Raw genomic sequence first — 14,796 nt, 5'->3', positions numbered from 1 at the left:
GACGTTTTGGATGAGAGCTTGGAGCAAATTAACCAGTGCAATCACTCGGAAAATGGAATGGAGGAGATACAAATAAAAGTGGATAAATATGAAGATATGATCGTGAATAAACAAGTTGATGTAAAGAAGTTTTCTTTAAATAGTTTGGATGAAATGCCTGAATTTGTGCTACAGGAGACTGTCCCCCGAACGGAAAAGACTCACAAGCTTAATGTTTTCCAAGAGTTCTCTTTTTGGACTGATGGAATATACGGCAGTAATTTCTGGATTCTTGGACATAAGGAACTACTATTTATTTATTTATTTATTTATTTATTTATTTTATTAGATTTCTAGACCGCCCTTCTCCCGAAGGACTCAGGGCGGTGTACAGCCATGATAAAAATAAACAATGTACAATTAAAAATAAATTTAAAAAACTTATTATACAGTTTGGCCAAGAAATTTAAAATATATAAAATCTAAAACCCCCAATTTAAAACTTTAAAACTTTAAATTTAAAATCTAAACGATTTAAGAGAGCCCCGCGCAAACAAACAAATATGTTTTCAGTTTGTGGCGAAACGTCCGAAGGTCTGATATTTGGCGTAAACCAGGGGGAAGTTCATTCCAAAGAGTAGGAGCCCCCACAGAGAAGGATCTTCCCCTGGGGGCCGCCAGCCGACATTGTTTGGCGGACGGCACCCTGAGAAGTCCCTCTCTGTGTGAGCGTACGGGTCGGTGGGAGGCATGAGGTAGCAGGAGGCAGTCCTGTAAGTACCCAGGCCCCAAGCCATGGAAATACTAGGAAATATTGTGACTGACTTTTCAAAAGGAGTAATGAAGGAAAGACAGAGATTAATGCATCAAAAAAAATGGCAAGAGACAAAAGTATTATCCTTGAAACAAGGTTTTTTTGAAATATTAACAGACAAAAATATTAGTGTTCCGGAAAGACAATTTGTGAGGAAGATCTGGAAGAAATGGGTTGATTATATGTTTTATATCTATCATAAAAGACTAGCTATTTGGATCTATACTGGATTTTGATGAGGAAGGACTAGAGTTGAATAGATATTGTAATTTTCTGTATTGAAATTTTATAAGGTGTTGCACTGAATTTTAAATAGAATATTCTCAAAAGATCTTATGTAAGAAAGACATGGGGGGGAAATTATATGGTTATAGAAGTTATAAGGGACATATTTTTTGAATTGGATTGGATTTTTATGCTTTAGCTGGTTTTAAATACTTTAGGATTAATTTGTTCTATTGATTTATATATTTTACTACTGTTAATTGTTAATTTTTATTTTTATTTTTATTTTTTATTTTTTTTTGAAGGATTTTGGTTATGTTAGGAGGAAGTCAGAGCTAGAAAAGGAAAATTGGTATAATAGTTTTGGGGGAAAATTTTCTTAGCATATGTTTGTTTTATTTTTAACTATACCTTGTGCTTGTTCCGGGAAGCCAGGGGGGAGGGGGGAGGGTATTAGTGAAGGGAGGGGGGTTGGAGGGAAAGGGGGGGAATTTTTTTTTTTTGTAAAACTTTTTGAATTAAAAAAAAAAAAGAGCTCCGTGCTCCAACCCCAATATTTCGGACAGTTACTGGGATCACGAAGGGACAAACGGGGCCACTTACCATGGGGTCATTGGACTCATCATCAACAATATCCTTTGCGACCTCTGGTAGAAGTCCACTACCCCCATCCACAGTTGACCTCTCAGGACCTTTCCCTGGAGCACTTGAAGTTTCGGGCATGGTCTGTGTTACCATTCTCATCCGGTCAGGAATGGGCCACAGCCGTTCCCTCTGGTTTACTCCGGTGTTTGGTGTCGAAACTCCCAATGTCTGAGGGGGTGGCAAAGGGCATTCCGCTACATGATGGCCCAACTTATTGCAATGGAAACACCAGAAAGTCAGTCAATGAGATGCAGCCACAGCGACCAGTGAGGAAGATGGTGCAATGGCTTCTCTATCACGTGGTGTAGTCCTTTCTGGGGTCCTTTGACTTGGGTGATTGCACTAACATATCCCCCCCACTAAATTCCCATAAGCCAATGTCCAGTTCTATTGCAGCCCTAAATCAATCAGTCTGTTGTGCCTCGTCCTTTTTCCCCGCAGCCGGGCCCATCTTATCTGCTTCCGAATGCTGAGTAATGTCCTAGCATGCCTCCCAGCCCCAGCCCTGGCTCCATGCCCAGACAGGCTGAGGAGGAAGAAGTGCCTCCAGCCCCCAGCTCTGGCTCCATGCCCAGGCAAACGGAGCAACTAGACCCTTCCCCCACAGCATGTGAGCCTGAGGAAGGTCAATTACCAACAGCTGCAGACTGGAGTGATCCTCGCTTCAGGAGAATTGATAGGCGGTGGCAACAGAAGGAAGGGAGGGGCAGGCCTGGATAAGTGCTGAGTCATGGAGCCACACCCCATGGCCTATATAAAGGATCTGCTTTCTGGCATTCTCTGAGTCAGGCAAAGTCTACCTTATCTTGCTGAAGTCACTTTCTGGTCTCCTGCCTGCCTTGAGGACTTTGGCAGAGCTGCAGAGGCACGCCTGATTTGGATTTCCCTGACCCGGCCGTCAGCGGAGGAGTGGGACACGACACAGTCAGACGTGCAGGCAATCCTCTGTATATACAAGCCTGGCGTACGTCCCTATCCAGTCCCCTATGAAACTGGTGGACCAGCAATTTCTCTGGCCACATTCTCAATCGGTCTGCCAGGTTCCAAAATTCTTTAACGTATTCCTTTACCAACCTACCCTTCTGCCTGAGGGAAAGTATCTCACCTTCAGCTATTTTGGTGCTTGATTCATCCTCAAACCTTCCCCTCAGCACCTCCAAAAACATACCTAAATCAGTCAATTCCCTAGCATGGGCACTGTGAAGACTAGCCATCCAATCTACTGCCTCCCCCTGCAATACCGTTGTGACTGCGACTACCATCGTCCATTGCGAGGGATAAATCAAAGTGGCTTATGACTTGGTTTAGAAATAATGCTACTCGATCTGAAGTTCCATCAAACGAGGCTTGAATGGGTGGAGGGCCCCAAACAGGACGTGGGTGTGGCCACTGCCCCATAGCCCACCATGGTGCTTGGCCATAACCCCTGGGCATTTCCTTGCTACCAGCAGTCTCATAGGCTGATTCCATTTGTTTCCTTGTAGGTAGGGATGTGGTAGGTAGGGACGTGGTGGTAGGCAGGGACATGGTGGCTGTACCTTCCCCCCCAGTGCTGGAGGTATATTGTGGTCCTACTCCCCCTGACCAACAGGATGTTGTTCCGAAGACTTAGACCTCCTAGTCTCCTGTTCCTGTCTAAATTTGGGGCTGGCCAGGTGGAACCTTGAATCAGTTCTCGCACTACCTACTGGCCTCCATGTTTCTGAAGAGTCCATACCCATCACCCATGGTTGCCATGATGATGCATCACGAAAACTGGCCTCCCCAAACCGTTCCCTAAGCGCTTCCATACAATTAGTCCCAATTCCAGTAAAATAATTCCAGTCCTGGTCATCTTCTTCCATCCACCTCCTTCCCCACCATTCCTGGAATAGAGGGGCTCCAACTGGGGGAGGGGTTTTAGCTCTAACAACTTCAGGGCCACTCAAAGCCAAACTGTGCCACCAAAGGCCAGAGGAGGATTGTGTGGGTCGTGACTCCCCCGCTTCTCTGGTTTCCACTTTCTTCTCTTCTATCACCATTTTCCTCTCCTTTGGACATACCACTCTGGCTTCACTGTCCTCCATCACCACTGTCTCGGTCACCTCCTCCTCCCCTCCACATTCCTCAGGTTCAGCCTCAGGTTTAGAAGTAACTTCAGCCATGGTATTCACGCCAACTGGAACAGACAGCTTCTTTGAAAAGAGGGAAGCGCTGACTTCCTCTCAGCTAGCTCAGCCACAGTTGTGTCAGATGCCATGAGAAGAAACAAGCCAACTTGGTTTTCTTTTCCACCCGTGACTTCGTTTATTGAGTCTGCTACAAACCGGGTCTCAGTAATAGTCAAAGTCTTTCTGTATAAAGTCAGCACTGAAAGCTTCTGCCTCTCAGCCCCTTTTAAACATCCCACGCTGCTCATGCCCCACCCCATGGCTGACCTGCTCCGTTGATTGGACGCCCTGCCATTCTTTCCCTCCTCGCTTGACAGCCTCATCTGCCAAATCCCGAAACTAAAGCAGCATGATGCCCAGCTCTCATCTCCCTCTATCCCGGCTGCCAGTGTGATGATCTCCTTCCCATGCTTCCCAAATGCAGATCCCTGCACCCCTCGAACAAGTCTTTGATAATCCATCCCTTTGGACCTTTGATTAGGGGCTGCTCCCATGATCCAGATCCCTGTAGCGTCCAGTGTCAAGCCAGAGCTGGGCTCGACAGCAGGACTGCAGGACATAGGTTTGGGGGTTTGGTCAGCCAGCCATTGCTCCCAGTTCGGCGAACCAGCCCCAATCTTTGCTACCTACTCACCTGAGCCAGTCCGAGACAGTAGCATTTCAATCTGGGTGGAAGTATATAAAAAATTTCAGGAACCATTAGAGGAAATAATGTTAGAAATTTATAATGAGGTATTAGAGAGAGCTAAAATGCCAAACTCATGGACAGAGGTTTACATAACATTAATCCCAAAAGAAAAGTCAGATAACCAACATATCCAAAACTATAGGCCAATCTCACTGTTAAATGCCGAGTATAAAATCTTAGCGACAATAATAATAATAATAATAATAATAATAATAATAATAATAATAATAATAATAATAATAATAATAATAATAATAATAATATTTTAATTTTTATACCGCCCTTCTCCCAAAGGACTCAGGGTGGTGAACAGGCAAAATAAAAACAACAATCAAATACATACAGAATAAAATATAATTAAAAAACTTATTTAAATTAGCCCAATCTAAAAATAATTTTAAAATCCCAAAACCTAATTTAAAAATTTAAAACCCTAAAACAACTAAAATTTTATGCCAGTCCCACACAGATAAATAAATAGGTCTTAAGCTCGCGGCGAAAGGTCCGAAGGTCTGGAAGTTGGCGAAGTCCGGGGGAAGCTCGTTCCATAGGGTAGAAGCCCCCACAGAGAAGGCCCTTCCCCTGGGGGCCGCCAGCCGACATTGTTTGGCTGACGGCACCCTAAGGAGTCCCTCTCTGTGAGAACGCACAGGTCGATGCGAGGCAAACGGTGGCAGTAGGCGGTCCCATAAGTAACCCGGTCCTAAGCCATGGAACACTTTAAAGGTGGTAACCAACACCTTGAAGTGCACCCGGAAGACCACAGGCAGCCAGTGCAGTCTGCGCAGGATTGGTGTTATATGGGAGGTCCGACCAGCTCCCTCTATCACCCGCGCAGCTGCATTCTGAACCAGCTGGAGCCTCCAGGTACTCTTCAAGGGGAGCCCCATGTAGAGAGCATTGCAGTAATCCAAGCGAGAGGTAACAAGAGCATGAGTGACCGTGCATAGGGCATCCCGGTCAAGGAAGGGGCGCAACTGGCGGATCAAGCGGACCTGATAAAAAGCTCTCCTGGAGACGGTCGACAGGTGATCTTCAAAAGACAACTGCCCATCCAGGAGCACGCCCAAGTTGCACACCCTCTCCATCGGGGCCAGTGACTTGCCCCCAACAGTCAGCTACGGCTGCAGCTGACTGTACCGAGGTGCCGGCATCCACAGCCACTCCATCTTGGAGGGATTGAGCTTGAGCCTGTTTCTCCGCATCCAGACCCGAACAGCTTCCAGACATCGGGACAGTACTTCGACAGCTTCGTTGGGGTGGCCTGGGGTGGAAAAGTACAGCTGCGTATCATCAGCGTACAGTTGGTACCTCACCCCAAAACCACTGATGATCTCACCCAGCGGCTTCATATAGATGTTGAACAGGAGAGGCGAGAGAATTGACCCCTGCGGCAGGGCTGCAGCCTCATCTGCCTGATGAGGCTGAAAGACTTAAAATAATATTAAACAAAATTATTCATTCGGACCAAAATGGGTTTTTATCCAAATGACAAATAAAATACAATACAAGAATTATAATGAATATATTAGACCAGGGGTCTCCAACCTTGGTCCCTTTAAGACTTGTGGACTTTAACTCCCAGAGTTCCTCAGCCAGCTTTGCTTGAGTTGAAGTCCACAAGTCTTAAAGGGACCAAGGTTGGAGACCCCTGTATTAGAGTATTATGAGGTCCACCCTGAAAATCAACAAGCATTAATATTGGTGGATGCACAGAAGGCGTTCGACAATCTAAATTGGCAGTTGCTAATCACTCAATTGAATACGATGAAATTCGGTGAGAAATTTATAGAAATGATTAAGGCAATATACTTAAATCAAACAGCAAGAATTATGGTAAATGGAGACCTAACAGTAAAAGTCAATATAAATAAAGGGGTCAGGCAAGGATGTCCACTATCTCCCCTCCTATTTATTTTTTCATTAGAAGTCTTATTGATTCAGTTAAGGGAGAATAAGGAAATAAAAGGGTTAAAAATTAGAAAAGAGGAGTATAAAACACAGGCCTTCGTGCCTGCAAGCTGTTGGACTTTGATAACAAAATAACAAATACAACCCTGAAAATACAGAATGGTGCAGGAAATAATCAAAATGATGAAAAAGATGCATATGACTTTAAAGCAAGAAATAGAATAGAATAGAATAGAAATAGAATAGAATAGAATAGAATAGAATAGAATTTTTATTGGCCAAGTGTGATTGGACACACAAGGAATTTGTCTTGGTGCATATGCTCTCAGTGTACATAAAAGAAAAGATACGTTCATCAAGGTACAACATTTACAACACAATTGATGATCAATATATCAATATAAATCATAAGGATTGCCAGCAACAAGTTATAGTCATACAGTCATAAGTGGAAAGAGATTGGTGATGGGAACTATGAAACGATTAATAGTAGTGCAGATTCAGTAAATAGTCTGACAGTGTTGAGGGAATTATTTGTTTAGCAGAGTGATGGCCTTCGGGGAAAAACTGTTCTTGTGTCTAGTTGTTCTGGTGTGCAGTGCTCTATAGCTGCTTTGAGGGTAGGAGTTGAAACAGTTTATGTCCAGGATGCGAGGGATCTGCAAATATTTTCACGGCCCTCTTCTTGATTCGTGCAGTATACAGGTCCTCAATGGAAGGCAGGTTGGTAGCAATTATTTTTTCTGCAGTTCTAATTATCCTCTGAAGTCTGTGTTTTTCTTGTTGGGTTGCAGAACCGAACCAGACAGTTATAGAGGTGCAAATGACAGACTCAGTAATTCCTCTGTAGAATAATAAATAAATAAAATAAAAAAATAAAAATAAAATAAAATAAAAAAATAAAATAAAATAAAATAAAATAAAAAATAAAATATAAAAATAATAAAATAAAATAATAAAATATAAAAATATAAAAATAAAAAATAAAATAAAATAAAAAAATAAACGAAATAATCACAAGACCATATGAAAAACTGAAACCAGAACAATTAGAAGTTGCACCAGAATTTACAGAAAACAAAAAAACTATGAAGCAAGAGAGGGTTTCTGAAGACAAAGGAAAAATGTTGATTGTGAAATATTAAATGATTGTGAAATATTAAATGATTGTGAAATATTAAATGATTGTAAGGGGAGAGAAGAAGGGACTAATAAGGAGGGGGAAAATAAGAAGGGAAAAAGCACAAAGAATTTAGAATATTACACTGGGATTGGCGGTGACAAAAGAGAAATCTTTAAAATGGGAATGAGGAGAGTAAATGGAAAAATACTGTAAGTAAGGAGGGCAAACAAAAATAAGGAGGGAAGGAAGAGAAAAGGAGCGAAAGAAGGGAAGAAAAATACAAAGTTAAAGGATCATTTTGGGATTAATAGAGAAAAGATAAAAATGGGGGAAGAGGGGAAAATGAGTTGATGGAAATACAGGGCAAGTAAAGAGAGTAGAAAATTTTAAGAGAAAAAAAGAAAAAAAGAGGAAGAGAAAAAGGAGGAAAATAAAAAAGGATTGAAATATATACTGGTTGAAATACCAGTGGAATTCAAAGCACAACAAAGAGTTGGCATTATACTAAATGGTTTAAGTATTGAGAATGGAATTTAAAATGAGAAAAAATGTTTGAAGGTTACTATGGATTTATCAATGATACTTTAAAAATGATATTATGAAGAAAAACTGAGTTTTTTCTTTTCTTTTTTTGATTACGGTTAACAATCTATGAATTGTCATTGAAATGTAAATATATGATTGATGTTGATGCTGGATAAGTAGAAGATACAAAAGAATATAACTATTAAATGGGAATATAAGGGTTTTTCCAATTTTTTGCAAATACAATCCTAGCTGCTGTAATGATATTCACAATCAAATATTTTATATCTCTAGTATATATCTCAGGTATAATTCCCAACAGAAAGACTTCTGGCTTAAAGTCAATACGTTTTTTGATCATTTTTTCCAACCACGTGTGTATTTTAGTCCAGTATCTCTTTGCTTCGACGCATGTCCACCACATGTGGTAGTATGATCCAGGTGTCTGATGACATTTCCAGCATTTTTTAGATTTGTCCTTGGACATTCTAGCAATTCTTGTCGGGGGCAAATGCCACCTGTAAAACATCTTATACAAATTCTCTTTGAATGCTGTAGACATCATCATTTTATAATTGTACGTCCACAATTTCTGCCAGGCTTCTAATTCTATCCCATGACCAAAATTTCTCCCCCAAGCAATCATTGTTTGTTTAACTTGTTCTTCCTCTAATTTCACCTCTAATAGGTATCCATACAGTTTCTTTATCAAATTGTCATCTGAACCTGTTAAAATCTCATCAAAACTCGTTAAATTATTATAAAAGCCTTATGTTTTGACATCTTTATCATATCTGGATTGTATTTGCAAATATGCAAACCAGTTCATTGTTATACCCTCTGCCTCTAGTCCTAGTTTAGATTTGAACTCACCCTTTTCATTCAACAATTCATTATATCTAACAATATGTCCTTTTTAAATGTTATTGAGTATGAGAATGCCTCAATAAGTGAAACCCATGTTGGAATTTTTAAAAAGTTACTTTTCCTAATTGTCTCCCAATTTAACAACATTTCTCTGACTATATGTCTTCTAAAATAACCCTGTGTTTTAGCTTGTCCATACCATAAAAAGGCATGCCATCCCAGCAACAAATCATGACCTTCCAAAGTCAATATTCTATTATTTCTTAGGGTTATCCATTCTTTAATCCACATCAAATTCACCGCTTGATAATACAATTCCCAATTAGGTAACCCAAAACCGCCCCTAGCTCTCTTGTCTTGTAATAGTTTTATTTTTATCCTTGCTTTTTTCCCTTGCCAAATATATTTCAGCATCGCTTTATTCAACTCCACAAAGTACCCTTTAGACAATTTAATAGGTATAGTCTGAAACATACAAAATTCTAGGTAATATATTCATTTTAATTGTTGATATTCTTCCCAACAAAGACAATTGTAAATGTTCCCACTTAGTCAAATCTGTCACAATCTGCTCTTTGAGTTTACCATAGTTATTCTCTTTTAATGTGCTACACCTTGGGGTAAAATGTATCCCCAAATATTTAACTTTATTTGCAATCTGCATCCCAGAATGTTCTACCAACTCACTTTTTTGCTTTATCAACATGGTTTTTGTCAAAATTTTCGTTTTATCTCTATTAATTTTCAAGCCTGCCACTTTCCCAAATATATCAATTCTTTCTATCAAACAAATTATAGATTTTAATGGGTCCTCAATAATAAAAACCAAATCATCAGCAAAAGCTTGAAGTTTATATTCTTCCTTCTGAATTTTCATGCCTTTTATTCCCCTTTCCTCTCTAATATTTCTATACAATACTTCCAAGGTCAACACAAACAGCAGTGGTGACAGTGGGCAGCTTTGTCTTGTGCCTTTTTCAATTCGAATCGTGTCAGTCAATTCATCATTTACCATTATCTTGGCAGACTGTTTATAATATATGGTTCCTATTGCTTTAATAAATCTTTCACCAAAACCCATTTGCTTCAATTGTAGGAAGATAAAATGCCAGTTAACATTATAAAATGATTTTTGTGCGTCTAAAATAATCAACGCCATCTGTTTTTCGGGATGAGCCTCATAATATTCTAAGGTATCCAAAACTATTCTCATGTTGTTTTTAATTTGTCTTTTAGGCAGAAATCCATTTTGATCTGGATGTATAAATTCATTCAAATTTCTTTTAAGATGTTGTGCAAGTATTAAGGCAAAGATTTTATAATCTGAATTATACAGGGATATAGGTCTATAGTTTTTAACTTGATTTAAGTCAGAGTCCTCTTTTGGAATCAAAGTAATATAAGCTTCTGAACAGGTCTCGGGTATTTTCCCTTTCTGCATCACTTCATTCATAACCTCTAGAAATGGGAGACCCAGTTGTTCTTGAAAGGTCACGTAGTATTCAACTGGCAATCCATCAGGGCCTGGAGCTTTTCCTTTTTTTTGGTTTGTTCAGTGCTTGCATTAATTCCATCATTGTTATATTTCCCTCCAACATAACTTCAATATCTTTAGGAATCTGGGGTAAGTTTGCTTTGAGCAAATATTGTTTCACATTTTCCTTATCAATTCCCTCTTTTTTATATAGTTGCGTATAGACATTCTGAACAATTTTTTTCTTCTCCTCATTCGTGAATTGAATCTGGCCCTTATGGTCTTCTAATGGTGCAATTCTATTATTTTCTTTCTCTTTTTTAAGCTTATAGGCTAGCCATCTACCTGGTTTATTAGCATTTTCAAAATAATTATGTTTTGCCCCTTTAATTTTTTGTCCTAATTTTTCCTTTTCAATCAAAGCCATTTTGTGTTTAATTAAGTCCATTCTCATTTTAATGTCTGTCTTCTCGGGAAATCTTTGTAGTTCTTGCTCCCATTTCTTATAGTCATTTTAGACATTTGTTTTTTCTTAGGGTTCCTTTTCCCTACATAGTCTATAATCAAACCTCTTGCATATGCTTTCATTGTATCCCAGCGATTTTGAATTGAGGTTTCTTCCTTTTTGTTTTCTTTAAAGAAAAAGATCAGTTCCTTCTCTATTTTTTGTGTAAATTCTTTATCTTTTAAAATCATCGTATTTAAAGTCCATCTAGATCTTTTCCTTTGGCCTTTCCATATCAGCATCATAGGGCTATGATCTGCCAAGGTATTGACTTCTATATCAATTTTTCTTATATTGAAACACATTTCTGTTGTCATCCATATCATATCTATTCTAGACCAAGATAAATGAATAAAAAGTGTATTGTGTACTCTGTTGATTCCTTTCTCTCCATGCATCCTTTAAATTCATTTCCTCCACCATTTTAAAGAAAGACTTTGGGAGGGTCTTTCTATTTTGCCTAGTTGTTTTCTGAGTTTTATAGTCCATCTTTACATTGACTACGCTGTTCCAATCACCAAGGATACACATATTTTCATAATCCAATTCAACAATCTTTCTATGAAGTTTCCTGTAGAACTCTTCTTGATTATCATTCGGAGCGTATATTGCTGCTAAAAGTATTTTTGTATTGTCATCAATTATTTCCAACATCAAAATTCTACCGTTCTCGTCAGAATATAGTAGATTTGCCCTAATAGTCTCTTTTATATATATGGCTATGCCTCTTTTCTTACATTGTGGTAATGATGTGTAGTTTCCACAATTTTGGTTGTATTAATACTTGTTCATGTTGTTTTTTAATATGAACTTCTTGTAAGCATATTATATCCAATTTCAATTTTTCTAATTTGTGAAATACTATCCTCCTCTTAATTGCCGAATTTTATCCATTAATATTTATTGATATCAATTTCCTCTCCTCCATTTCTATACTTTATACTTAGAGTTTATCGCTCTTGTCAATCTTGGTTCACGACGAGGCTTGACTTCAATTGTGCCACCTACAGCTCCTTCTTCTTTTTGTAGTAAAGCCAATAACTCTGACTCTTGGAGTTCAATCAGTGAAACTTCAGCGCTTGTCTTTCCTTTATCATTAAAAAATTCTGCATAAAAGTCCTTGGCTTTATCTATTGTGTCAATTCTATATTTTTGCTGTTGCCATGTAAAAAACAGGCCCCCTGGCACCAGCCATCTGTAATTCACACCTTTCTGCAATAAAACCTTGGACAAAAATTGATATTCTCTTCTTAATTCTCTTACCCTTCTGGGAACTTGTTTCAAAACGATAATTTTTTGCCGTTGTATTTCATTGTCTTCTCTCTTGCTGCTTTTAAGATTTGTGCTTTGAATGATTTTTTAGTAAATCTTATATGGACTTCTCTAGGGAGATTATTTCTCGCTGCATATTTTGTATGCACTCTGAAAATCTCATCAGTTCCATCAAGTACCTTTTCCTTGTTGATTTCCAAAAGTCCAGCCAAAATTTCTACGATTTTATCGGCCAAATTTTCATCCTTCTCTTCTTCTATATTTTGAAATCTCAGAAAAAATTCTGCTCTATCAATCTCCCAACCTAAAGCTCCACCTTGTTCCTTTTCCATCACTTCCAGTCTACTATCAATATTTTGAATTTTTTTGTCTCTTTGTTCCTCTCTTTCCTCTACCTTCTGAAGTCTATCTTCATAATTTTTCAACATTTGTTGAATATCTTCTACTTTTTCATCTGTTTTTTCCATCTTTTGCTTAATCTGTTCAATCCCCTGCAAAATAAGATGAAGAGAAGATTCTTCATCTTTGTCCTTTTCCTTTTCCTGTATAAGTAAAGATTGTATTGTTCTTTGAGATCCTGCTGGTGAGGAAGAGGGAGCAGGGATCGCTGTTGCTTTTCTACTCATTTTTGTATATAAGGATACAAATTCTAAAACTCCAAATTATAATCCAAATCGCCAAAATTGTGCAGAAAGAGAAAAAGGAAAGAAAAAAAGAAAAAAGTCTTTAGACTCTTCCGTGTCTTAATCCAAATTAAATTAATCTCAAAAAGAAGACCAAAATGTGAAAAAATAAAATAAAATAAAGAAATAATAAGGTACATGTGCAAAAATTGTGTTTAAAAGGTGAAGGTAGAAGGTAAAAGTAAAAAATAAAAATACTGGAGGGAGGATATGAAAAAAACAAAAAAAATTTTTTTTATAAGAACTCTCTTTAAGTTCTTTTTCTTAAAATTTCATTCAGCAAAGAGTATAAAAACAAACAAAGCTTTCCCCTTGCCTTCTTCCCTTCCCTTTCAAGCTTTTCCAATTTACAATATAAAATAGAACACCTGCATAAACAATTCAGTGTTCTATCTCAGCGGCTCAAAAGGCAACAATGTATCTCAAGGTTAAAGCTCTGGGGAAAGTATAACAATGTAACAAGTCTCATTTCAATAAAAATACAATCAGTAGATGGCAGTCTGGTTAGATCCTTTCCCTCTCCCTCTTGCTATCCCCCTCCTCCTTCACACTCTTAAAAAAAAGGAAAAGAAAAAAACACAAAAGTAAAAAAGACAAGAAAAGAAAGGGAAAGTTGGCAGAAAAATTAATTTTAAAATTAATAAAAAAGAATATAGTAAAATTTAAAGCTTCCCCTAGAGAAACTCCAGTAAAACATTCTCAAATCCAGCAAGAACAAACGGAAAAAATAAGTCTTCTGAGTGTAAATCCAAGATGGAAACGTTCCCAAAAAAGAGTCCACAGAAGCCAACATTTAAAAAGATTTCCTTTCTTTAAATATTTTTAAGCTGCCATTCAATTACTTATTGTCTTAACTATTTGCCTTCTTCTAAGTCTTAGGATGGTTTTTAAAATTCTTATTAATTGAAAGTCTCTCATCCAGCCAGCACCTTTCCTTCCACTCTTCCGTCTCGGAGTTGTCCCAGCTTTGTCAGCCCAGGCTGGTTTAAAATGGCACGAAAAAGGACTTCTCCTGGGTCAATCGGGGATTTGGAAATATCCCTGAGACCAGCAGGAAGTCTCCTGTCCAGTCACTGTCCCTCCAGGACAGTGAGGTCTGAAAATCCGGACTGTCGTGCCAAAAAAACTTTGTGTCAGGCCTGGAAACCATACTAGGCCTTAGGGTTCCAGACGCTGCCACATTTTTCCCCTGAGGGGAAGAAGGGGGGTTGAGGGGTATGGTAACATTCTTCAAGCGGTCAAGGTCGGATGGTGTTCACATCTGCAGGAGGAGTGGCGAGAAGATATTAGAATGAACTGGGAGAACGTGGGACCATGTGACCAGCAAAGGGGTTAGGGGGGTGGGACTCTTGGGGTTTGTATAACTGGGAAAAGAATCCGGAAGTTCAGTTTTGGAATTTCACTCATCGTGTGCCAGTTTCCTTATGCTAGTAAAGAACTCTGAAAGACAATGGCTTCTGAGTTTTTTTTATGCAGAAGAGGTTTTTCTGGAACCTTGACATTATTCCAAAACTCCTAACTTTCTTTTGCTTAATGGTACCCTCTCCTCCACTCAGGGGGGGGCCGTTAGGGGGTTGCTGGGCCCCAGCCTCCGCAACCTCCACAGCGGTGCAAAGACCCAGCGAAGATAGAAGGGCAGCAAGCTGAAAGCGTGGAAGGAGCGCAAAGGCTGGAATCTGAGGACTTGGTCGAAATCACCTACTTCCCATCGGAAGATATGACTCAAAAACCCGAAGTGGTAGAGTCTGCTTGTCAGCTTGGTGCATGGCCTAAAGACTCCGATTCATGGGTAAGCTGTCGTTCCGGCCAAACCCCACCCCATCAATTGCAAGAAGTGAGATCCCTGGGAGAAAACATGTTGTGTCTTACCCGCCCTCAGAGCAGCCGGGGCCTTCTTACCTGCTCCCGAACACTGAGGAATGTATGCCTCCCGGC

The 14,796-nt window shown here is 39.1% G+C and overlaps 1 protein-coding gene across 1 annotated transcript in view; it reads right to left on the bottom strand.

Annotated features, from left to right (window-relative positions):
- The window catches only part of LOC131202851 (uncharacterized), a 28,330-nt gene extending 24,318 nt beyond the window's left edge, over positions 1-4,012 (bottom strand). Inside the window, exon 1 of the mRNA XM_058192319.1 lies at positions 1,622-4,012. The gene's annotated coding sequence lies outside the window, so the exon portion shown is untranslated. The remainder of the gene's footprint in view (positions 1-1,621) is intronic.
- Between the last annotated feature and the right edge of the window lie 10,784 nt (positions 4,013-14,796).

This window comes from Ahaetulla prasina, chromosome 8, assembly GCF_028640845.1.
Source record: "Ahaetulla prasina isolate Xishuangbanna chromosome 8, ASM2864084v1, whole genome shotgun sequence".
Lineage (NCBI taxonomy): Eukaryota > Metazoa > Chordata > Lepidosauria > Squamata > Colubridae > Ahaetulla > Ahaetulla prasina.
The sequence above is the reverse complement of the archived record's forward strand: the minus strand, read 5'-3'. Positions and strand labels throughout refer to the sequence as shown.